The sequence below is a fragment of the Phalacrocorax aristotelis genome, chromosome 24, assembly GCF_949628215.1.
Source record: "Phalacrocorax aristotelis chromosome 24, bGulAri2.1, whole genome shotgun sequence".
Classification (NCBI taxonomy): domain Eukaryota; kingdom Metazoa; phylum Chordata; class Aves; order Suliformes; family Phalacrocoracidae; genus Phalacrocorax; species Phalacrocorax aristotelis.
Window position 1 is genome coordinate 2,277,501 of NC_134299.1, and position 24,177 is coordinate 2,301,677.

A 24,177-nucleotide genomic window follows, 5' to 3' on the forward strand; every position below is an offset into this window, starting at 1 on the left:
CCACGGTCACCAACGGAGAGGGAGCTGTGAGCATCCTCCGTACCATTGCCACAGTCACCAACAGAGAAGGAGGTGTGAGCATCCTCCGTACCATTGCCACGGTCACCAACGGAGAAGGAGGTGTGAGCATCCTCCGTACCATTGCCACGGTCACCAACGGAGAAGGAGGTGTGAGCATCCTCCGTACCATTGCAACCTCATGAGTGTCTTTGAGATGTTCAGACAAATGGGGCTTTTACAAACTCATTCACAGATGGGATTTTGGGCACATCCAGGGCCAGGAAGGCAAATCCAGGGCCAGGAAGGCAAATACAGTCAGGGTTTACTTATGGGTCTCATTAAGGTTTGAGGATTATTTTGTGTTTTCTGCTGCCTTTTGAAAGCTATTAGTTTTTACTGGGGGATCTGGCTCCCATCTTTCCACTGCCATGCCTCACCTTAGCCTTTCTCCCTCTGCCTCCCGCACTGTCCCCGGCTGCTGCACGCTCCTGCCGGGGGAACCCGGGGGTCCCCGCTTCGCCCGGACGGCTCCCACCGGCTGCCAGGGGGTCCTGCGTGCTCTTATACCTGACAGGTCCTCGCCAAGGAGCCCCTAGAGGAGAAGCCGTAAAAATGTTTTATGTAGGAATAGGTTGGTTTCTGTGCAATAAAACCCGAAGCCATTGAAAAGCAAGCTCCTGTGTAATTACAAAGACAGAGGAGATCGCTTCCATATGTCTGAGTGGGTGTGAGGGGCCCCGAGCCCACATCTGCTCTCTTTGTTCTGGTGGGGAAAGGGGAGAGAAAGAAAGGGAAAACAGAAGACAGAAAAGGGAACCCGGGGTCTGCTGGAGAAAATGACCTCTTGCTAAACCCCGGCCAGGGCCGTCCCGGCTTTGAGGATCAAGGCACGGCAACATCTGGCCCTGGCCGAAAGCACACTTGATCAATAAATTGTGCTACCAGGCACAAAATCAGAGAGATCTGAGCGCCATTCATTAACGAGCTCGTTAAGTGATTGATATGCTTAATTTTCCTGTCAAATGCGGACTTCCCTTGTAAACATGTCAATTGAGAAAAGTTCAAGCTTGTCACTCGGATTTATGGCTGGAATAACATGTAGGTGGAAAAGAGCGACGCGTCCCCTGTGGCCCCTGTTGTTTCCTATTACATGTAGGGCCAACAAACCCAGGTGCTGCAGCGTCCTTCTTCTGCCCTCCTCCTCCTCCTCCCTGCCCACAGCTGAGATAACAAAAACAGACCGTCCTGCTGGAAACGGACCAGAACTTGGCCCCAGCAACGATTAGCTGATTAATTTGCTCACCTTGATAAAGTGGAACCCTTTAGCTTTAGGGTGCCTTTGATGGGCTCGTGTGGAAACCCAAATCCCACCTAGTTTTCCTTGCCTTAAATAGCTGCATGTTTAACTCTAGTGCAATATCCGTGATGAGATGGTTTTAGCCAGGCTATTTAACTTAACACCAGACCCATGATTAGATATTTTTAGCCATTACAGCAAAGGCTGACCTTTTTTTTTTTCCCCTACATTCGGCCCTTTTTTCCTGCTCCTACCAGTATCTCATCAGAAGTCAGTCCCAGGCCCCAACACCACTGCAGGCTCGTGCAGGTCTATAACCTGCTGGGCTGGTGCTGGTGTTTGGGACCCCCAAGCCACGGCCCCCGCCTCGCATGCTCTGCCCCCCTGAGCCCACGCAGCTCCTGGGACACAGCCTGCTGCAAGCAAACAGCCAGCAGCAGACCTGGTTTCCCCCCTCCAGGGAATAAGACCCCCAAAGAGCTCCAGGCTCAGCAGTTCCCATCGCTGAAGTTGGGTTCTGCCTGCATCCCTGTGGCCTGGGAGTCTGGTCACCGCAGCCGAGCCCAGCGCGGGGTCACAGCTCTGTCCAGAGACCACTCCCATGGCGATGTATGAACACAGGCAACATCAACATTTTGCTCAAAATATTTGTTTTTAGGCAAAACAGAAGTGTTTGGTTTTGTAAGCATTGTGCAACACGGGTTTGGTTTGTATTTGCTAAGCCACAGGGATGGAGTGAGAATGTGTGAAATCCAGGGATGCTGCCTCGTTTCCTTTTGTCTGGGGGGACTTTCAGGGTGCAGCACTGCCTGAGCGGGCAGCTTGAGGGCAGAGCAGCACAGACCAGGGAGGAAGAGGAGCACGGGACATCACCCCCACTCTGTCACCCCGTGCTCGCTCAAATCCTGTCCCGGGAGCCAGAAGATCACGTCTGATCTGAACAACCTCAGAGGACCTTATCCTGCAGCCCTCCTCTCCCAGTCCGCCACGAGCAGCAGCCCCTCCGTTGCCCAGGGGGTGTTTGGAGGGTGGTGGGGAAGGTGCAGTGCCATACCTGCCGGGAACGGGCATGGGCAGCGTCGGTGCCGGCGCACGCAGCGAGCGCCACTGCCCTGCCTTTCCCAGGGATCCCCTTCTGGGCTGGGCACAGCTATAAATAAGCTGTTTTGTGACTGATTCATTTTTATTTCTGTTAACTTTTATCACGAAATAGCAGTCATCGAATCGACACCTCGGTTCCCTTGAGCATATTCCCTCTGGTGTCATTTCTTGATAAATGCCAAGAACAGCCTAGCAGCAGGAGACCATTATCCTGTGGCATGCTCCACTCTGCTCACATTATCTCTAAAATAACATGGATCCTCGCACAAATCCCCACAGCAGTTGTGGCAGGGCCAGAGACAGACCCAGCCTGGCTGGACCAAAGCGGCCGGCGAGGCTCGGCGCCTCTTGCCTTTCCCAGCCAGGGTCCGTTTACAGCGAGCAGTTTTGTCCACAGTGCAGAGAGAAAGTGTTAAGTCCTTCCTATAGAGGGGGAAAAAAGCCAAAGTTTTTAGGTTTTGTATTTTCCACTTTAATTTTAGGCAGATTCCTGCCTCCCCAGGGACTGGAGGGGCCCGAAGCATTGCGGGAGAAGATCAGGATCTCACTGCCCAAACCAGGACGTAAGCTTCTCCCAGATTTTAGTGTTATCCACCTTTCCCCTTTCCTTTTTTTTTTCTCCCAGTGACACCTCAAAGATCCCACAAACTCAGGAACAAAGAGCAAAGGAGGGAGTGGAACACCAAACCCAGACCTAGCACTGTTCAGGTTTCACCTAATCCCCCAAATTTAGATTTTCTTTGTGTTTCTTAATGAGAATCATGAACGCCTGAAATTTAATTTGCTATGGAAATGGAATTTTATGGGGGTGACATGGGGATCCTTTCTTCACGGCAAAATCATCAAAAAACCTGTTAAAGCCAGCTAGAGGTTAGGCATTTGGGGTGGGTGGCTGAAGTGAGCGGATCATGGCAATTCAGCCTCCTTTCATCCTCGCTGACAGCTCCAAGAATTTGGGGGCCGTGCACGGGGGAGGGAGCTGCAGTCAGGGGCTTCCCCGCACAGCCGGCAGCACGGCCAGCCCGCCGGCTGTGGCGAGACGGTGAAGGAAACCCGAGGCAGATCCCCCTCCTGCTCGGCTCCTGCATTTGCCCGATAACCACATTTGTGCTGAAGCAGTCGGGTTTCTGGGCACTCTCTGAGCAACAAGAGTCCGATCCCGTTCCCAGGGATTTGCCATCGTTTTGTGTCAGCCTCGCGCTATATCAGTATTTATTCTTGCTAATATGACACAATTAAAGGGTAATCGTATCTGTACCTTTCATACCATGTCAGGCAAAATGAACGCTGTTAGCAGGATGATACTAACGTGACACGATAGGACATAGTTAACGCGATGAAACGTTCAGATCATATTAATGTACGAAAAGAAGGGAGGGAGAGCTTTGGCATGTCTCACCCTTCTTGGGCGGCTCGCTGCAGTGCCCAGCGGCCTGGGGCACAGCCCTGGAAGCTCTGCTGCTCTCACCTTGAGCCGGTGCCCCTGCAAAGCTCCACGAGTGGCTGGGGTGGACATGCCTGGGGCTGGGATGGTCACGGGTGACAGGAGAGGGAAAAAAAACCTCATAAGCGGCAACTCCTATGCCCACGTCCCTCTGCGTGATGGCTCTTGTGCCTCTGGCTCCCTCCCCTTGCTTTGCTCAGTCTCCGCTCTCAGCATCTCTGACAGTTCGCACCCTAAGCAACCCTGTCCACCTAAAACTTTGAGGCATGGTGGCAAAACTTGGAGGAAATAATTAACAATTATTTCACAGGAGAAGGTTCCAGCTGGAGCAGTATCTGGTGGTTGAACATATATCTAACAAAGGATTGTTATTTAAGCAATAACCCTTGAGAAATTGGTCGTTACCAGCATTAAACGACTCAGCCCATTGCCAAGGATGGTTAACGCTCTAATAAACTGGTCATTAACTGCAGTAACAATGAATTTCGAGGGGATTATTGCTATTATAAACCTTAATCAATGGTTTATAACAGCAATAATGTGGTCCTTTCTTTTAATGGTAAGTAGTGCGGCATGAGCAGCCTGCTTGGAAATATTTTCGGTCTGGCTGATAAGACAAAAGCAGGCGTTAAAAGCCCTCCAACTCCAAACACTTTTGGGGAGGAAAAAAGGCCCCAGCGAGATTTGCAGCGAGAGGCGGTGGGGTGGCCATGGCCTTTGCGAGAGGTGCCTGTGCCACGAGCGGCACCGGGCTCCGGGCAGAGGTGTGGGGAGAGGCTGCCCGGGGAAGAGGACAGGACGGGGTCTCGGCCAGCGCTGGACGTGAGGCACCCAGCCACGAATCTGCCAGAGTTTCGGTGGATAAGGACTCCCTCGCACACAGGGACCCCAGGGATGAGCAGCCTTGAAGAATGCATTCTTGAAGAATAAAATCCATCTCCACCTCCGCACAAAGAACCACAAAGGTTACTATGGGTCATAAATTACCCTGTCTCTTGAAACCCAACTGCTGTATGGTACTTAACGCTGCAACCTTCTGCTGCATCCCCGCAGCCTGAAAATGTCACGGGTCCCCTTCCCCTCTCCTCTCCCTGCTGCCATTTGGAGACTCCTGATATTGACTTTTGTTTGCCAGGTGAGATGGATGTGCTGCTTATTTTCAGTGTGACAAAGCTGGGGAATAGGACAGGATCATATTCAAAAAGTGAGGTGTGCAAAGAAGCCAGGTTCATTAAGGAGATGAGGAGGAATCTCCTGGCGAGTCGGGCCAGAGAACCCCAGACTTGGTGGATTTTCTGGAGGAGGATTGGGGGGAGCCCTTTGCTGCCTCTCTGGGGGAGTGTGGGTGCCCGGGGCAAGGAGCACAGCGCTTGGTATTTGGAGCAACCCACTGAAGAGGGATGAGACAGCAGCTCTGGCACATTCCCATCTTTTGTGCCCTGTATCCCTTAAAAAATAATATATAGCATACAATAAGGTAACAACCTGATATCAGGGTCTTTCCAGAGGGTTTAAGAAGCATCCCCTCTTCTTGAGCGAGTGGAGCTAGACCAAAGGACGCTGCGTTGAAAACTGCCCACTCTGCACTTCCTTCCCCAGGCAGGCTCCCGAGAAATCCCTTGCTGGGCCGAAACTCATCTCTTCACCTCCACCCAGGGAATTATCTCCACTTCTGTGTTGAGCAGTCGGGGGCTCAGGCACCTTCGCTCTTGCTTCAAAGCTCTGGCAGATCCAGGGCGCTCCTGGGGGAGGGCAGGGCGATCTCCAGCAACTCGGGCTGCAAAGCCCCTGGCCAATGAGTGAGTTATAATTATGCCCTGACTTTAATAGAGATTTTCTCTCTTGTCTGCCTGTGATTTCTACGGCTCTTCGGAGCTGGTTCTCAAGCCCTGCTCTTATCTCTGCGCTCCTGCAGCTAAGCTGGTTGTGCAAGGAGCTCCTGCAAGGAGCAAGGCATCATCCCATATTAACCAGGGTGAAACCATGAGCAGTCTCGGGGCTTTGGCTGGTTTTGGCCAGTCTTCTGACATCTTTTCTGACGTGGTCCTGCTCATCCCTCCTCTGGTTTGCTCGTCAGTGTCCCTCAGCGTGGAGGGGGTGGTTGGTGACTCTTCTCTCTTCACTTTTTTTTTTTTCCAGAAGAAGGCTGCAATGGAATAAATTGGAAAGTTTACTTCATGTAGCATGGAAATAAAAAAGCTCATTCAGAAAGTTAATGATTTATTTTATAGTTTCATTATCAGGGTCACATTACTCAATAGCATTTCAAACATGTCATTTGTACAAACTATGGTAATTAAAATTTATAACGTACTTCATCAGCAGCATATGAATCTTTTAGCCAGCACTCTGCTGTCATATAAACAGTGTAATTTCAGCTGCAATTCACCCTTTATTGGCTCTCATTTGTGATTTAACAGCCATCAATGACTGTGCTATAAAGAATAAATTAACCATCCGTAAACCTTATGATGACAGGGACAGTCAAACAGACTTAAACTGCCTCCACCAGGCTCTGGTTAGCCAACAGAGGCCAGAGCCGGGAGGTGCTGGTGCGAAGGTGCGGCTGCTCCCGTCACCAGGGTGCTGGCTATGACGCACATCACCGTGGGGTCCGCGAGCGGCTTCCGAAATGGAGTGTTTTCTCGGCACTGCCCGCAGGGCCTGGCCAGAGGATCCCTCCCCTCCTGCAAGCAGTTTCCTGCCTCGGAGGAGGAGTTTCAGCTACGAACAGCTTTAAAAATCCCCTCGCCATCCCTCTTGCTGCAGCGCTGTCCCGAGATGCCTTTGCAAGATCCTTGCGCCATCGCACCCCGCGCCTCCCGCTGCGACCTCGCGGTCCCTGCATGCCCCCCAGCCCCCCCGGCAGAGCAGCAGCCCCCAGGGCCACCAGGTCCTTGTCCAGCGCCTGGGGGGACCCGGGGGACTCAGCTGGAAACCCCCCAGGGCTGGCACCTCTGCTCCCATGGCTAAACCCTGCCCGTTGCTCCAGCAGAGCGGCAGTCAGCCCAGCGCAGGCAGGGAGGGCAAGGGGCAGACGGCGCAAACCCAAACCCCAGCACTTCCAGCCCCAGCAAGCTTTATGGACCTGAGAGCAGATCTACAACGAGCCATTTCTTAATCGGGGGCTCCTTGCAGCCGACAATTATCCAACAGCTTAGCCGTGCCCATCTTTTGCAGAGGGAGCAATACGTTTTAATGGGATCCCTCCTATGCTTAGAGCTGACACTGTACAAAGCTAATAAATGATATGGATTGGATTTGTTACTGAGACATCTCCAAGGAGCCTGGGTCATACAGGCCAATAAAATTGGCCTCATAAATTTACCCTGACACACAGGATTACTCCAGCATTGCTGAGGTCACCTTCTCACACTGATTTATTGCCAGCCCATGGGTTAATAATACTGTTTACGGGGTTGTTGTTTTCCCCTACACGTAGCAGATATTAATCAGCGTGTCCATGCCTTTTTGGTGCTCTGGGGGCAGGCGCAGCACAGCAGAGATGCCGGGTGAGGACAGGGTGGGGAGGGCGAGCCTGATTTATTTTCTAGGCAAGAGTTTTTGTATTTAAAAAATCTTCCGAAAGACCTCTGTGGGGGGGGTAAACTTTTCCTTCAGCGAGTCCTGAGGGCGAGGGGTTGGTACTGGAAGTGTTCGTGATGGTTCCTGTTTCTGGGAAGTGTCCTTGTTGCTTTGTGCTGGGAACTTCTGATCCCTGGGAAGGATTTTGACATTCACAAAACTGTAATTCCCACCTGATTTGTCCCTCGGGGGAGCGAGCAGCAGCACAGCGTCCCCTGCACGAGGGGTGCCACAGGGCGGGTGCAGCCCTGCAGAAGGAGGGAAACTGATGTTTTCCAGATGTTAAAGCAGAGGCCCCAACAGTGCAAGCACAACGCACTGAGGGTTTGCTGGGTGCCGAAGAGGTGCCTTCATTTCAGGTTACTCTTTGCTTGGGTGCCTGAGCCATAAATATCAGACAGGCAGCCGGGTTGCACAAAAGCCTGCAGACTTTTCCAAACCTCACTGAGGCTGGTGCAAAGAGTTTCGCTGCCTTCAGCATGCTCAGGTGAAACACTACTCAGCGAGCACTTGTTTTGCAGGATTTCACTGTTTTGCTGCCAAGTAAATATTATTTGATGTCTCCGGGCGGGTGGCACGCACCAAGCCTCAGCACCGGTGCAGGGCTGGAGCAGCAGAAAGCATCGGCCTGAACTCCTGCTCCCTCCGAACACACGGCAGCGCTTACAGCTGAGACAGAGAGAAGCAAAACATCCTTTCCTTGCGACAAATGTGCTTCAGAGAGCTATACAAATAAACATGTCTTAAAACTAACAGAGCAGACTGTAAGTGTGTCAATATTTCCCCCGGGCCACTTCTGTCCCCAAATGCAGAAGGGATGGCTTCCTCCCCAGGGCTCCCCGGGGTTCCCTGCTTCTCCTGGCAACTTTCTCCCTGGTAAAAAGCACTTCACAAACTGGCTTTGACCTACAAGCTCCTGTCTGGGGTGAAACCCAGCTTGAGAGAGGCCCCAGCACTGTCCCATGCTGCACTTCAGATCGGCGCTGGGATACGCTCTGCTGAGACCACGCGCGGGGAGTCTCTCAGCCTGGCAGCATGAACAAGTTTGCACCCTGGAGAAATTAAAATTCCCCTCAAGATCAGACCAGATCAGTCTCTGCAACAGCACCTGATTGCTACAGATGCCACACGGCCTGTGCTCCTGCTCTGTCCCACTGAACCCCTGTTTTGATGGCTTAAACAGTGCCCAGGTTTGATGAAGGACTCTGCAGGGGGGATTGCACCCCCGCTGTGTATCTGCTCCAGGGGAGGGTAAAACCTCCCCAGGCTGCCAAGGGCAAGGACCTGCTTTTCCTTCTCCATTACAAAGTTTTTGTGCTTCCATGTCAATTTAGAATGGGGGAGGGGGGAGAGAGAAATTCAAATAAAGATAGCAAATTCTTTGCCCGACCAGAGCGACCGGCGGTGTGCTGGAGTCACCAGGCCGGCAGCCACAAAAATGAAGCAGGTGCTCTGGCAGCTCTGAAATTTATGCTGGAATTTAGACAGAGAACACAAATCACCATAATCTCCCAGTGAAAAAATCCCTGTCTGCCTCCTGCCCTGAGCACCTCGCCTGCCTGGAGAGGGAGGTGCTCAAATACAGCTCACGCCTCCGTGCAGCGGGGAAGAGCCTCGAGCTGCAGCCGAGGCGCCGCATGCTCCACGCCGACGAGCCCCGGGGGCATCAGGCAGCGGCTGGTACCCACAGGACACATGCAGGAGCACCGCGGCCCCCCTGGGGACCTGGATCCTCCTCTCTGGGAGGCATTGCAGTGCACTCTGGATTTGCACGTGCTTTGCAGAGCAGCTCCCGCTCGGGCACGTGCTGCTTCTGCCCGCTTGATTGCTGCTGGGCTGCGAAGACGCCCGGCCTGCAGGCTCGCAGCTTGGCATGGGCATCCATCCCCTGTTGCAGCAACAATAAGGCAGCCTCGTGCCAAGCTGAGCTGTCACTGCAGGTGATGCAGAGGTAGAAATAAAGTGTAAGCGAAACCCAGACACTTGGTCTCATTCTCTCTCTCTCCCACATCCTCTTTTTTTAAAATCTGTGGGAAACGAGCTTCAAGGAAAATATTCGTTGAGAGCCCTGCGCCGAGAGGAGAGCCAGGTGACAGCGAGAGGGGGGAAAGCGCAGCAGTACCCGACGTGAAACCGAGTGGCCTAAGTTGTTTGGACTTACGAAGAGCAAACTCCAGGATACGAATTATGGAGCACTAATTCCCAGCCAGCTTCAGCGCCACATGAACGTCTTATTTCTATAGAAACTTATTTCTATAGAATGCAATAGTACTACAGGAGCAGGCTCTTTAGTCCAGCTTTCACTGAGCAGGCCTGGATTTAAACCAGCTGCTTAGAAATCGAAAGCTCACAGTGTCGTTTCCCAGGCCCTGCTCATACTCTCCTAGGGCAGGCTGTGGCCGTCTCGCAGTGGGCTGCACTCGGCGCCCAGACGCTGCTTTTTCTTGCAACCTCGCATGCCTGGGTGCCACACGAGCATGTCATAAGGACAAGCCCATGCATTCCATGAAAAAACATGGAAAAACACAGCCTAGAGAGTTATCTTCTCTGCACCCCAGTTCTCTCTGTTGGTACTTCTGACTCCCTGGGTTTGTCGGTGCTTAAAACCCTGCAGCAAGAATTGCCTGCGTGAAGCAGCAGGGAGGTGGGGCAGGGCTGTGTGTCTGTGTGTCCACCCGTCCCTCCGTCCCCGCTCGGGTGATGTTTTTTTGGAAGTCCTCTCTGTCCCTTTCTCCAGCTCAGAGAACAGCACCATGTGTTTACCATCCCGCAGCCAAGACCCGGGGCAGCGAGCCTCGCTCCTGCTGCTTCGTGTTATTTTCATCCTGCCGTAATCGGAGGGGACAGGTGAGATGTGCTTCAAAACACTGTAATCATATTTTAAATGGAAATGAAATGTGTGAATTAAATGTAAATTACGGCAGAATGGAAGGACAATCACTATTAGTTAAGGTCTGACACCTATTTTTGCAGACCTTTCCTAAATGCCACAACTTGTTTCTCCGCACTTGTGATGAGGACTTGTAATTACGTGGCAGCTGCTCCTGCAGCCGGGTGGATGGTGGGTACCGAGGGGGGCCTGTGTATTTTAAATAGCTATGGACTGCTTGTTGGTTCTGTGAAATTATGAAGCAGCATTGATATTTTTATTCGGGAGCCATGAAAATAAACCTTGGTGTTTTCCCCCTGAAAAGGTGAGGCAGTAATACAAAAGGACGTTTTTATAGAGTCCATTTATTTAAGGGTTCCCCCATTTGCTTTTATATTGGAAAAATATGTGCCCTGCCAATGAGCTGAAATTTCTTCTTTATCTTTAATCTCTGCCCCACCTCCTCTGAGCCACTGGCTATTCCTGCAGCCTCGCTGTACCTTGAAGCCTCCCAACTAATTCTCACTTCATTTTTCACAACGGGAAGCATCCACAGGCCCTCGCCAGTCACGGCCCTGGTGTGCTAAACACGGTACATGCAGACAGGCAGAGACAGCCCCTGCCCTGTGGATGCTGCAGAGCAATGCGGCAGCCGAAGCAGCGTTATTATTTGGGATAGGAAGGTGAGTCCCAGCGAGATCAGAAGTGACACTCGGGGTCTGTGGGCACAGTCGAGGAACAGCCTCTCTGCCCAGGAGAAGTTGACTACAATAATGAGACGACTTACGTGCAGTGAAAATGGTACATTGTGGGAGAAAATAGCACTGTGCAGGATCTGGTGGCACGCCGCTCCTCGGGTGACATCTTTGTGATTCAGAGATTTCCTCCCGTGCCCGTTGTTCTGCCTGTCTCCCTGCAAAGATAAAACGTTTACTGTTCTCATTATCACTGGGAACTTTTCAGCTGGGAAAGAAAGAGATTCCTTGTCCTAAGGAAGCCGAAAGCTAACTGCTGATTTAATCTATTATTAATACCTGGGGCTACTTGGAAAATTTTTAATTTTCAAAGTACTGGACAGTAAACAGTCAAATGAAAACCGATAGCTCTGAGGCCCTCAACATATCATCACGCTGCTCTGGTGTGCATGAGCTTAGGTGATGAAATGCCCAGCTCAGGGCATCACAGGGGTGGCACAAATGTCTTTATGGACTCAGACATTTAGCTGCGCTCAGAGCCTGCCCTCAGCCCATCCTGCGGCACACGCCAAGGAGAGATGAGAGACACGAGCGTCCCTTCCGCTTTGGGCACCTTACACGGATGAGCCGAGCGTGTGGGAGGCCAAGGACGGCGCCCGCGGCCCCTTCGCCGGGCCCCAGAGCCAGCAGCCCCCGCGGGGATGCGGCCGCTGGCAGCATGTCCCAGCAGCAGGGCCCGGAGAAGAACCGGGTTTTTGTCATTTCTGAGATTTCCCTTCCCTGTTTCAAAGCAGAAAGGCATTTGGGCTTAATTTCTTGCAATATTGCACCGAGGGAAATATATTATCACATGTTGGGATAATCACATCATTTAATTCTGGTTTCAATAGTTCTTACAGATACATATACATAGTACATCGAAACAAAATGCTTTTTGAAATGGAAAAAAAACTTATGCCATTTAATTCCTAAAAGGTCAAACTGAAATGCTTTGGCCTTATCGAAATGATTTTCTCCTTTGATTTTTCTTTCCAAATGCAATTTCATCAAAATCAGTGCGTTTCCGCAAATGTTTCACCTTTGGTGAAATGGCATCTTCCGACAGAGAAGTGTTTTGTGGGGAAATTTCTGACCGGGAACGAGCCACCTGCTGCAGCTGGAGGGGAGGAGCAGCGGGTCTCGCCGGCGCCCAGCCTCGAGCGCTTGCAGCGCAGACAAGCTCCGGGCAGGACTTTTCAAACCGAGTTGTTACGGCTGGAGATGAGATGCCAGGAGACCAGCACAAGGGCTCTCCCCGCTGCTCGCACTCCACCAAATGAAGGCAGCCGGTCGCAGGCAAAGCTCAGCGCGTGCTTGAGCGAGGGGCTGGATCGGGCCCCGCCGCACGGCAGCCGGTGCCACCCCGGCACTGCCAGAACAGCCGTTCGTTTCCCCCTCGCAGCCGTCCCTGGTGGGGGTGTGATGAAGGGGGAAATGTCTCTCATTCCGATCAGGTGATTCACTGCCCTGGCCCCGTGCTGAATCCTCCCTCCTCCCCGAGCGAGAGCGCTGGGAGGATCCAGAGCCTTCTCTCCTATTTTTACAAAGCTTGCAGCATTGTCAGAAAGGAAAGGGTACCATCTGGTTAGCCCTTGTTTACTGCACACCCTGCCAGTTTGAGCTTATTAATCATATTTACCCAAGTATCTTAATTACTCCCTGTCTAGCGACTTGCCTTGCACTCAGCTGTTGACCCGCTCCCCTCCCCTCTCCCTCGCTCTTTTTTTTCTCCTTCTTTTTAATTCCTTCCTATCATTAATCACAGGAGCAGCGTGGGCAGAGGACCCGTGGCTCGGCTCTCGCTGGCGGTGGCGTTGCTCTCACAGCCGACGGCCTGGAGTTCGCCGCCGGCTCCTGCCAAACTTCGCAACGCGTCCGCCGGGGTCGGGGTCGGGTGAGCGGGCAGCGCGGGGGGCGCGGGGGGCGCGGGGGGCGGTCCTGCCCCTGCCCGCCGCTGCCCCGGCCGCCTGGCTGCGCGGGGCTGGGGGCTGCCCGCTGCCCTGCCGGGGCACGCTGGAGGGCGTGAGCTTGCACGAGGAGACACCATTAAAGATGGAAATTTGTTGATCCAGGCTCTCCCGGTGCTCCAGCGCGAGAGTGGCACCGTTTTCTTTACGACCTCATAAAGTCACAGCCGAGAGGCCGATTTGGAAAACAAACTGCCTCAGGTTGACAGATAATTAGATACAGGGGACATATTATACGCCTTTGCATATAAATGCGCTCTGAAGCACGTTGGTTCATCAGAAGTTTAGGCTACAGGAGAAGCAGGTACTCCCGGCACATCAGGATATATGTGCTGGTGCAGCCTTCAGACGACGGCTCCATTTTATGGCCCTTTCATCTCCTGTTTGCCGGTGTTCTGTGAACTTGGCTGCACTTCGGAGGCAAAACTGCCTTGCTTTGCTTTGGTTTCCTTTGGTTTGGTTTGTCTGCGGCTTTTTTACCCCAGCAGCCTTCTGAGCTTCCTTCTTCCCATGAGGCAGGGCTTGCGTTTTGCATCTTGGATTTTATGCTCCTGTGCCTGCAGCAGGGAGGAGTGGCTGAATGGGGATTCATTACTATTATTACTATTTTTGTGTTACTATATCACATCCAGACCTCACTCTTCCCGAGAGCCAGCCTGCTGAGAACAGCAGAGCAATTCTGAAATGACACGGTCCTTGTATTTATACGGCAATTCAGCATCCTGCTCTTCCAGCCCCCAAACCACGAGGTTTCAAATATTAAAACAAAACAAAACAGTTGGGTTTCTTTTTATGCACTTCAAGATTTAAGGTGTCATCCAGCCGTGTGTCAAGCTCTCAGGGTTTGCTTTTCCAAACGAAAGCCAAGATCCCCGTATGACGATGGCTCTTGCTGGGGGTGTTTTCAGAGCGTAAGCCCAACGTGCAGGATTTGACCAAATTTTGTGTGCACAGCTGCAGACCCCTCTGCTCACCTTTCAGTGGCTTCCTCCCCCTCCAAATCAGACCTGCACCTCACTAAGATAAGTCTTCTTTCCCAGCTCCCCCCCACATATCCCTCTATATTGGGGGTGAGGCAAAAAATGTCGATTAAATGGCCATATTCCCAAGGAAAGCTTCACTATCAGTCCTTCTCCCCCAGAAACGGAACATAAAAATGTGTGTGGGAAAGATAAAGCTGTCACAAAAGGAACGGGAGAAATAAACCCAACCCTAAACCCCCATCAGCCCCCATGGAAGGAGGTGATATAAATAGAGTTGCTGTCACTTTGATGAATTAGATCTTTTGTTAATTAGGATACATTGATTTAAGGGTTGTCCAACCAGATAGACCTCTTTCCTTTCCCTTCCCTCGCAAATTACAGCCCAGGGTGGTGGCACCGCATCTGCCTCCCTGCCTTTCATTGCCTCCTTCTGCAAAGATCATGTTTCCGCTTTCACGTCAAGAAGAAACCCGGGCGAAGCAGAAAGAAACCCAGGACGTGGCAGTGCTGGTCACGCTGTGGACTTGAACGCACTGTGGTGGGGAAAACGCCGGAGAGCTGAACGCGCCGCTGGGTGTTTCTGGCGTATCTGACTTTTGCACCCTCCTCACCCAAGGCATGACTTAAACCGGTTCTGTCAGTGGAGCCTCCGCTCGGGAGCGCACAAACCACACAGGCCAAAGGGGGCAAAGGCCAGTACCTCCATCTGCCACCTGGGGAAACCGGGAGACTTCCACGGGGAGAGTCAGGACCAGGGCTCCGGATGAAGCCCAGCGTCCGCAGCCGAGGCCACGTCTCCAAAAGCACGCGGGCGCTGTGTCAGCAGCACCCAGGCTACTAAGATTCTTCCAGGCTGCATGAAAGCATGGCTTTTCCTGCCGTGCCCAGGCTGTCCCGGCGGGCTGCTGCGGAGTCCCAGGTGCTGGTATTGTTTCCCATCCCACCTTGCAGCTGCCCCAGCTCCATCCTGCTTGGCTGCAGCAAGTGAAAATCATTGGCTTTCTCACCAGAACCCTCTTAGCAAGCGAGGATTCACCCCTGCTTGGCAGCCCCTCCCTTTGGCCGCTGCAAACCGGTGCTCCCATTGCTCTTGCCCCATAACGGCCGTTGGCTCCAGTGAGCCATGGCTTTATGGTGTTTGCATCGGCGACTTCCCCCGCTCCTTCCCGTGGTCCCCGCAGGCTTCCAGGCTTTGCAGGTTTCCTCACCGCCTCTTGTCGTCACTTGAGCACCAGCGAGTCCGAGGGAGAGAGGGGAGAAAAAGTGCTGTGCTGTGTGGATTATTGTGTGTTTGTCATCTGGAATGGTATAAGCTGTAGGTACAGCATCTCCCAGCGGTGATTTATGGCCCCTGTCAGGCAGCACCAGCGCTTTGTCTGCTCTAGCATGGAGGATGAATGCAGTGCTGTCAGCCCGGGCAGGGCAGTCTTTCTCTCGCTCTGCTCCGCACACTCGCTCCCCATTTCACGCCACTGAACATAAACAATCTTTTGTAAACCTGACAGTCACACTTGCTTCTTTGGAAACATAAAGCAGGAATGTATGACTCGGCTTTCATTACCCAATTTCCTAGGCTGTGCAGAAAGCTCCCCAGAAAGACAGGGAAGGGGAGACCCCAGAGGACCGGAGAGATCCCGAAAAAGATAAAGGGAAAGGGATGCACCTCGTGTGGCACACGTGTGCCAACACCGGCCCTGAACACAGGCGCCCTGACACGCACACGCTGCATCGTGATTCACGCACGTATTTCCCATCGCGATTTTGACACAAATGTGCCCTTCACCGACAGAGCTGCGTTGCGCTCCTGGAGCAATGCACATTTCCTACCTCAATTGCTGCCGTATATCTTCCTCCCTCAAGCAGAAAATCTAATAGCGGCGTAACACCAGGATCACAGCCTGCTCCATAATGGCCTCTCACGTGCCCACCAGAGGTAACAGAAAGTCTTACAAAAACTAATGCACTTTTATTACTATTAGTAGTAATTGCAATAATCCTGTATGGAAAGTGCCCAAAGCGCTCTCTTCAAATTCAGCTCTTCCCAAAGCTAGAGAGGGTGTTGAGAAGTTACGGTGGGAGATGGGTGGGAAGGCGGGGGAAGAGCCAGCACCTTCAGCATGATTGAAGCATCAGGCAACCGGCTCCTGCCTGCACCATACCCCAGGGAGGACCAGGGCCACCTGGGCGTGCAGGAAAGGTGGGCGCCGAGCCAGGCCCTACGCCTGGTGCAAGCCGCTCTTGGCTAATGACATGGGTCTAAGAAGCTCTTAAGATCGGGAGCACTTAGAGCGGGGATAAATGGACCATCTTGTCTGAAGTGCTAATGGGGAGATACGCACTCATGCTCAGCCTGCGGAGCCCAGGAACCCGCCCCGCTGTTATGGTTAGTGGTGAGATTTAGCCACTGGTGTAAAGCACCACGAATTTAAAACCTGCCAAGGGGCAGAATAAATGCTGTTGATCTTGTGGATGCTATAAAAGGCGTGAGAAGCAGGTCCATCTTGGTCCTACCGCAATTTACTGCTCCAACTTTGAGCGAGAGCGTGGATCTCATGCAGACGGCAGACAAAGCCAGGCGGGCACGTCCCTCTGTCAGCGGGGACACAGAGATGCACGTTGCTCATTGCCACCTCTCTGAAGGGACGTGAGCGGGCACAGACCCTTCCCCAGAGCAGTCATCAGCCCATTGGCGGGCTCCCCTGGCCATTGCTCGGGGCTGGAACAGGATGCAGGACACGAAGCCCAGACCCCGCTCAGAGAAATTGTCCTCACGGCCCCTCCTGCAGTGGGAGGGAGCATTTTCTCTCATGTTTCTGGAAGCTGAAGGAAGAAAAATGCCTAGCTGCATTTTGGCTCCCCAGCGCACCCACGTGAAGGGCTGCAGGCAGCTAACGGGAAACCAGAGACATCGCAGGGCCGCAGGACCTGCCGGAGGGCAGCAGCATTTCGACAACCTTCCTGACATTACGAATCGGCAAACAACGTACCACTTTCCCATCGGGGGGCTAAAGCTACCGGCTCCTCTTCAAGGCGGGAGGATGCCAGGATAAAAAGCAAAGAGAGAGAAGCTCCAGCCCCGACGTGTCCTCCTGGCTCCCGCTGCCCCCAGCAGCTCACTTTTTATCACTGGAAAAAGCTCGTTGGATCCGCTCAGCCCTGGGGGTGCCCGCACAGCTGCCGGTGCCTCGCCAGCCCCGGGCCGCGCCGAGCGAGCCACGCTGCCTCGCCGTATTTTACAAGAACAGCTGCAGCCTTGCTGGGAACATTTCTTCGCTGACGTGCTCCTTCCGTTCCCGGCTCTGGCGCTCCCCTCTCTGTCCCTGTGACTTTGAGATCAGGGACGCCGGGCGGGGGGGGCACGGCAGAGGAGGGAAATAGCTTGCAAATAGTTTGCTGTTTTCTTTTCCAGATGGTTTGTTTTGGAAGTTCCTCCGTGTAAGCCTGAGTGCTGAGACTTGAACATCTGCTGAGGAGGAGCCTGCTCGGTATAAATGCAAAGAGGCTGCTGGAAGGGCACATTTTGGGAGGGCTTTGCTGCTTCCAGCGTGGCTCAGCCTGGTGGCAAAGGTTACCTTTGCATGCCGAGGCTGCAGGAGGGCAGAGGCGCTCCCCGCGCCCTGGCTTGTGCCCTCCACTCTCTTTAACTCCACAGCTGCACTTCGGGTATGATTTGTGATGTGGTTTAGTGTGTGTCAAGGAGACCTAGAGCTTATGGAAACACACCCTTTAAAAATTTGCATAAATTTGAATAAGCAAACAAGCTGGTCTCTTATCTGTGGCCTTTTCAATGGATTTAAAACCAATTATTTATACTTGTGAGCACAATCAAATAGGTGTTTTAGTGACAGCGCCGCCTCCTTGCATTTGGCTGCTGAGGGAGTGGATCTATTCAGGGCTGGGATGGCTGGGGCTGACCATGCTGGAGGCCTGCGGGAACCACAGAAAATATGAGTAACCGGTTCAAGGGATCAGTGACAGGAAAGGAAACTTTCCTGGCAGGTCGCTATTTAAGCCTGTCTGTTCGGGGTGACTCGTTGCCATGACCTCATGGGGAGTCTCCGTATTTGTGTAAGTGCCGCTGGGTTTGCCGGGCACTTCCTGCGGGAGGGACCAAACCTCGGGCAGAGACAAGCCAAAAGTGGCACCGAATCATTCACTCACAAGTAAGAATAATTGCGACAACAGATGATATATAAAAAAAGGAAAAAAAGGCTGGTGAAGCCCGAGGGATGCTCTAAGCGGCGCTTGGCGCCCGGTTCGAGAGCTGGGCAACTTGCGAGCTCAGGGCTGACAGTCGGGTCGCGGGCGCAGCTCGTGGGCGGACGTTCCCCTCCCGCGTCCCAACCCGTATGAGCCCCCGTGCAGAGCCGTGTCTTGCTGCAAAACCATGAGCAAGACCTAAGACGCGCTTTAGCATTGCTGCGATTCTCCCTCCGCAGATTCCCCGCCCCCAAAGTCCATGGGAGTCTTCAGGAACAGTCCCAAAAACCTCCAGAAAAGCCCTTCCCTTAGTCTAGTCTGATCCTGCATTCGCGTACGGGTACAAATATAAGTGTACGTATAGGTACATCCACGTCTGCTTTGAACGTGAAGCAAAAGCAGCGCCAAGGTTCCTTGTACTACTTTGCAAGGAGACACACATAAACTACCAACGCGGGTTGCGTGTTTTCTTTCTTTTCAGCTTTGACCCAAAGATTTTAACAAGAGGCACATTCTGCAGCCAGCACCTCCGATATTACCGTGGAGGGAGCAGAATTAGACAGCTATGCCAACTGACAGGGCATCTCTTACACGTTACACAGGATTTTAATTTTAATGAACCCTCAGCGGTTGCAAGGTTACATCTTTAAATCCATTTCACCCTCCCCTCATCATACCATAATCATAAATAGCGCTGGCTTTAGAGGTGTCATGTTTAATTGAAAGTTCATTTGCAGCTTCCATCAATTTGCTTTTCCGTCCCCTACAAACAACCTATCACTTTACTTAAGAACAAAACCAGAAATTTAATGGAAAACAAGCTGTTTGTAGAGAAATGATAATTAGGTGACTGGTTTGGAGGGCAGCGTACTACACAACGATTCAATTATGCTGATGTTTTTTCATAACAAAATAATTGGCTGGTGTATGGCAACTTTGGGGGAAAAAAAAAAAAAGGGACTAGCTGGTCCTTCCAGTGACAAGCGCAGCTGGGGATGGAGGACCCCAGGCCCCGTCAGGCACCACTTGCACTTCCCTGGTACTTTGCAGAAGTTTTAGAGGAAAAATACACATTGGATTGGGGAGGGGGAGGAATCAGGAAAATTGTTTAGCCCTTTCCACCTTCTTTGACCTCCTTTCTCCTTCCCAGGGACAAAAGAGAAACCAGATAGGATTTGGTAAAGCCGAGGGAAGGGGAAAAGAATGAACAGATTTTCCCTGAAATAGGTACGCTGATTTGCTGTCTCTGTGCTCGCAGACTTACGTACGCAGGGACACACGTCCAGGCCCGTGAACCTTGGCCACGCACCCGGGCTTGGCTTTAATGCTCAGCTCACTCGGTGCAAACGGCGGAACAAAACCTCCGTTGCCAGAGCCCAGCAAGGGCACACGGACCAGGGCAACCTCCCCTGCTCGAGACCGGGGACGGAGCCCCGGGGGCAAGCCCCCTTGCCCAAGGTGGTAGAGGGGGTAGGAGGGATGTACCACAGGCGCCCTCCTGCACCCGCAGAACTGCCTTCAGCTGTTTACTCGGATGACCATTGAGCTTGTCCTCTAAATTTTTGCTGAAAAACCCCAACCCGTGTTTGAAGAGGGAGGGCTGTTTGCAGCTGGAGCTACACATACGCCGCTGAATTTCCGACCGGTGCTTTGTCACGGAGGCAGGTCACTGCTGCCTCTGCGTAACGCCGTGTAACGTCCTGAAGCTCCAAGGGGACCAGAGACTTGAAGGCGTTCTGCCGGGGTGGGGACGCATCACACTGCCCTGTGCCTCCTCCTGCCGGGGAAGGGGTCTAATTTCCCCTTCTGCAACAAGCAGTTTCCTGCAGCCAGGGGCTGCATTTCTCACCCAACACATGCCTTTCCGTCAACTGCAGCTTCTGTAGAGTTTTAAGGTTATTTCCCTGTGCTAAAGGATCCCTCTTAAGCTGTGCCTGTCCCAGCTGGCATTGTTTCTCCCCATCCCACATGGGGGGAGCACACTTATCTCTATGGGGAGAATTGATTATTTTTTCCTGCAGCTGCACTCGCTGTACACAGGAATTATGGGTCTTTCCACACCTGTGAAAGAAACATTATCCTCAGCCTTCAAGGTGAAGCATCTTATATTTAGTTGGACTAAATAATGATTCTTCTCTATCTTTCATATCAGGATTTAAGAGCACCCTGGAGCTACAAAGTTTATTAGAACCCATAAGAAGAACTGTACCATAAACGGGACAACCGTGGCCATAAACCTGCACCTTGAAGTTGTAACAAATCCTGGGATGTTGAAGTAGGACACAGTCTTGTCTCAGTCAGCAGAAAGGAAAAGAAAAAAAAAAAAGGAAAGAAAAAGAAGAAATGCAAACTTAAGCAGAAAAGAGGCCTGGAAATATAGAGGAGAAGAAAGGGAAAAATAATAATAATAAAGAAAAGCACGCTGCTTGCATAGCCCGCTCAGCAGGAGCCCTGGGATAGGCGCCCACATGATAAAACACAACTCAGGCGAATGGGGAGAGAGAGAAAGGGGAGCCTGAAGGAGGAGGGGGAAGACAAGGTGAAAAGAAGGAGGTGCCGGGGGGGATTGATGAGAGGCTTGTGCGGGGAGGGTCACTCGCAGCAACGGAGGTGGTGGGCTCCTCACGCGGGAACGGCTGATCAGGTGAGCGACTCGAGCCTTCCCTCTGCTGCCTTTGGGCGAGACCCAGTGCCAATAACATGGACAACCAGCCTCAGGGGATAAAACCCCAGAGACCCGGGACAGAGGCGGGGGGAGGATGTGGTGTGAAATGGCCTCACAGACCCCTCACTCCCTCTCAGGGCACATCACTTGCTTGCCCCATGCCTCTTCTCTATTGGGTTTCCCCTCTCTATAACTTTTCTACTTTATTTTATTGTCACTTACTTAGCTTGCATTCCCTTCCCTTGGTAGCCAAAAGCTTCTCAGCAACCCAGCCTCCAGCCTCTCTCCATTTCCACCCCTCATCCACACCAAGGCGGGGCTGAAGTGGTTTGGTTTGTACGTTTTCTTCCTTCCGCAGCCATCGCAGATGTGTGATTCAGAGATGCCAAAGGACTTCTGGGATTTCAGGCAATCCAGGCAGGCTCTGAGCCACCCTCCTGCACGCTACAGAGGCTGCAGAAGCCAGAGAGAATCCTGTCCCTCCCCTCCAGCCTTCACTCTTTTGTCACATTGAGTTATTTTTGCTGCTGTTGAATAGATTAAATGACAGAGGGGTTTTTTTTTAAGTAATTGAGTTTTATTTTGGAGAGGGAAAAATGGAGAGCTAAGTGGGAAAAGGAGGGAGATAGGAATAAACCACACATCTTTTTATATAGGATCCACAGTTAATTCTTAATTAGAACTGACAGATGCTTCTCCCGTAATCCTATTCCCAACATGTTCTGTTTGCTTTGTTTGGCGCTGCATGATACATGGTGGCATCGTAATGACCTTTCGCAACTCGTCCTGGAAGTGTTATTGGCACTCCAATGATTTATTGCATGTTCCAGTTGATTACTGGGCCATTTGTCAACATTTTTTTTCGCTCTCCATAAACCTGTCTCCTGTGTCACAGACATTCGCTAGCATGAAAATTTAAACAAATACAGTGTGCGGCTTGTAGGCAGTGTCTGACTTTTACTCCAGGCTTCCAGTGGAAATTCAGTCTGGCCTCAGCAAGCGTTTAAACTTTGCAGCACGCGAGGAAGAGGCGCTCTGCCTGCAGGAGACAATGGGAGACCTGGGCATTGCTCTGAAAGCCTTGTTTTAGAAAGCTGTCTCCGGGTGATCCGCGCTAGTTGCTCGATTGCTTATTGGCATTTTGGTACCACTTACGGGAATGGGGGGAAATCAGTATCGGAATTAAACACCAAAATAATTATCCTTAAAATGACTGCCTGAGGACAGCCTGCCTTCCCTCCCTCAACTGCCATCGCGGGGCGAGCGCAGCGGGGAGGTGCAGGCGAGAGGAGCAGGACAAGGGCTGGGGCTGCGGACGGGGGGGACCGGGGGCACGTTTCGAAGCACAGACGAGAAGGCAGCCCCCGGGAGCACGACGAGCCTCGCAAAGGAAGGGCTTTTTTTGGCAATTACAAAGCCGACACTACTCAGTTCGCTAACGCTCTTTTGAGCAGACGTATTTGGGACTGTGGGGGTATTATGTTAGGCTGACCGAAATTCTGAGGGCAGGAATGCAATTATTCAAAGGCCTGAAAGGGACCAGCTTTCCTTGTGCCGGTCAAGTCCCAGCCTGCCGGGCACCCTGAGATGGATGCCGTAAATGGAAGCACCCAGAATCACCTCCCTGATTCAAAAACCTTGGGCCATAAGTAAACTGGATATAGTGGCTGTTACAGTGGCCTGGAGCATCTGCACTGCATTTCGAGGAAGCTTTTCCAGGCACTCGTATAAATCACCGCTCTGCTGCAGTAAAGGAAAGGTATTGTTTCACTGCTGTGACATCAATGCAGGCCACATAAATAATTTTTTATTAAGTGTGCAGTGCCCTGTAAAAACACACACACAATCTGAGGATACTGCAGAGCCAATGCAGAAGCACGGCCAGCTTTAAATAGTCTTTTCCGTACAGAAGAGGCTGGGATGAGAAAGGAAACTCGCTGGGGTGGGGAGAGGGGTGGCTGGGTCTTTTTCCAATTCCAGCTCAGATCGGCATGTAATGTATGGCTTAATTTCCTCTCAAATTAGACACTTGATAAAAAAAGTTATTATATCTGTCAAGTTGCCAGTGCTTTTTATGAGTGTGATAAACTAAGAACCACTGCTTTACAAACCTTGATAGGATGTTTCAGTACCTGGAAAACAATTTTATTGCAGCTTGGACTACTAACAAATTGCAAATACTGATTAAGCCATAAAGTTACAACAACATTAAAAAATAATGAGAGGTTATTGCACAAGGGGAAGGCTCTTAAGCAGCGGATGCAGCCGCCAGATTTCCATTGTGCACAGTAACAGGCCAACCTGCAAAGTGCACTTCTCCAGGAGAGCTTTCCCACTCGCTCCCCCGTGGAGGGTGCCAGCAGAAGGAAGGCTGGGTGCAAGGCGAGTGCCAGGGACGGGCGAAGGAGAGACGGGCAGTTTCTTCCCTCTGCAACTGTGCAGGGACCCCAGTTACAACCGCTAATATCTGCACTCTGCGTTTTTCTAACTGGGGAGATTTGAAGTCAGAGCTTTGCACAGAGACACCTCTGCCAGGGCCTGGCCAGTACAGAGACCCCCTATGGGCACAAAGGCAGGGTCTGCAGATGCTGATAGAGCGGGCTCCTACAAACACAGGGCAAGCAAGGTCCTCCTGGATGCCTGACCCACTCCCATTCCCACCAGAGGAGAGGAGCCTGCTGGGCTTCCCACAGAGACAGCCTCTGAACAGGAGCTAGGGCAGTTTGGGGCCGTAAGGGCCCAGGACAGCACCCCCGAACGGCTGCACCCACATGTGCTAGCACTCCGACACTCATCCCCACCCAAAGCAGCTTCGGGCAGGAGGTGAGTGCCTGAATACCAAAAGACCTGGCTCCTAGATCTCCCCGTGCCTCAGTTTCCCCGCTGTAACAGTAACATCATAACACTACTTCAGAGGCAGGATGGCGTGAGGACAGGCAAAGGCTGTGCCAAGGGCTTGGGGTCCATCTGGACCCCGCTAGATCTGTGCTGGCAGATGGATGGCAGCCCTGCCTTTCCCAGTCGGAACTGAAATACCAGGGCATGGCATAACTTAAGATTTACTGAGTGTGCCTGAGAGCTCGTCCTGCTCGTCAGCACTCGGTTAACGAGGGAAACCCCCATTTCAGACCCTCCCCAACACACCTGCCACCCTCAGCCCATCTTCCGCTGCCTCCGACCCCCCACTGCACAACTCTGCAAACACAAGCGTGTTTGAACACAGCTTTAATAATGATTGTTTGGACAGAGACTAGACTGCCAAAACCTCCCGGGGAGCCGGAGAGAAATTCCTTCTGGGAGGCTCCGCTAGTGTTCAGGCCCCGTGCAAGGCT

General features: G+C 52.2%; 1 long non-coding RNA gene across 1 annotated transcript in view; it reads right to left on the reverse strand.

Annotated features, from left to right (window-relative positions):
* Nucleotides 1-24,177, reverse strand: part of LOC142048082 (uncharacterized) — a 214,769-nt gene that overhangs the window by 89,436 nt on the left and 101,156 nt on the right. Inside the window, exons 4-6 of the long non-coding RNA XR_012657394.1 lie at nucleotides 11,084-11,209; nucleotides 5,328-5,988; nucleotides 438-592 (exon numbers count right to left, since the gene is read on the reverse strand). This is a non-coding gene — a long non-coding RNA (uncharacterized LOC142048082). The remainder of the gene's footprint in view (nucleotides 1-437; nucleotides 593-5,327; nucleotides 5,989-11,083; nucleotides 11,210-24,177) is intronic.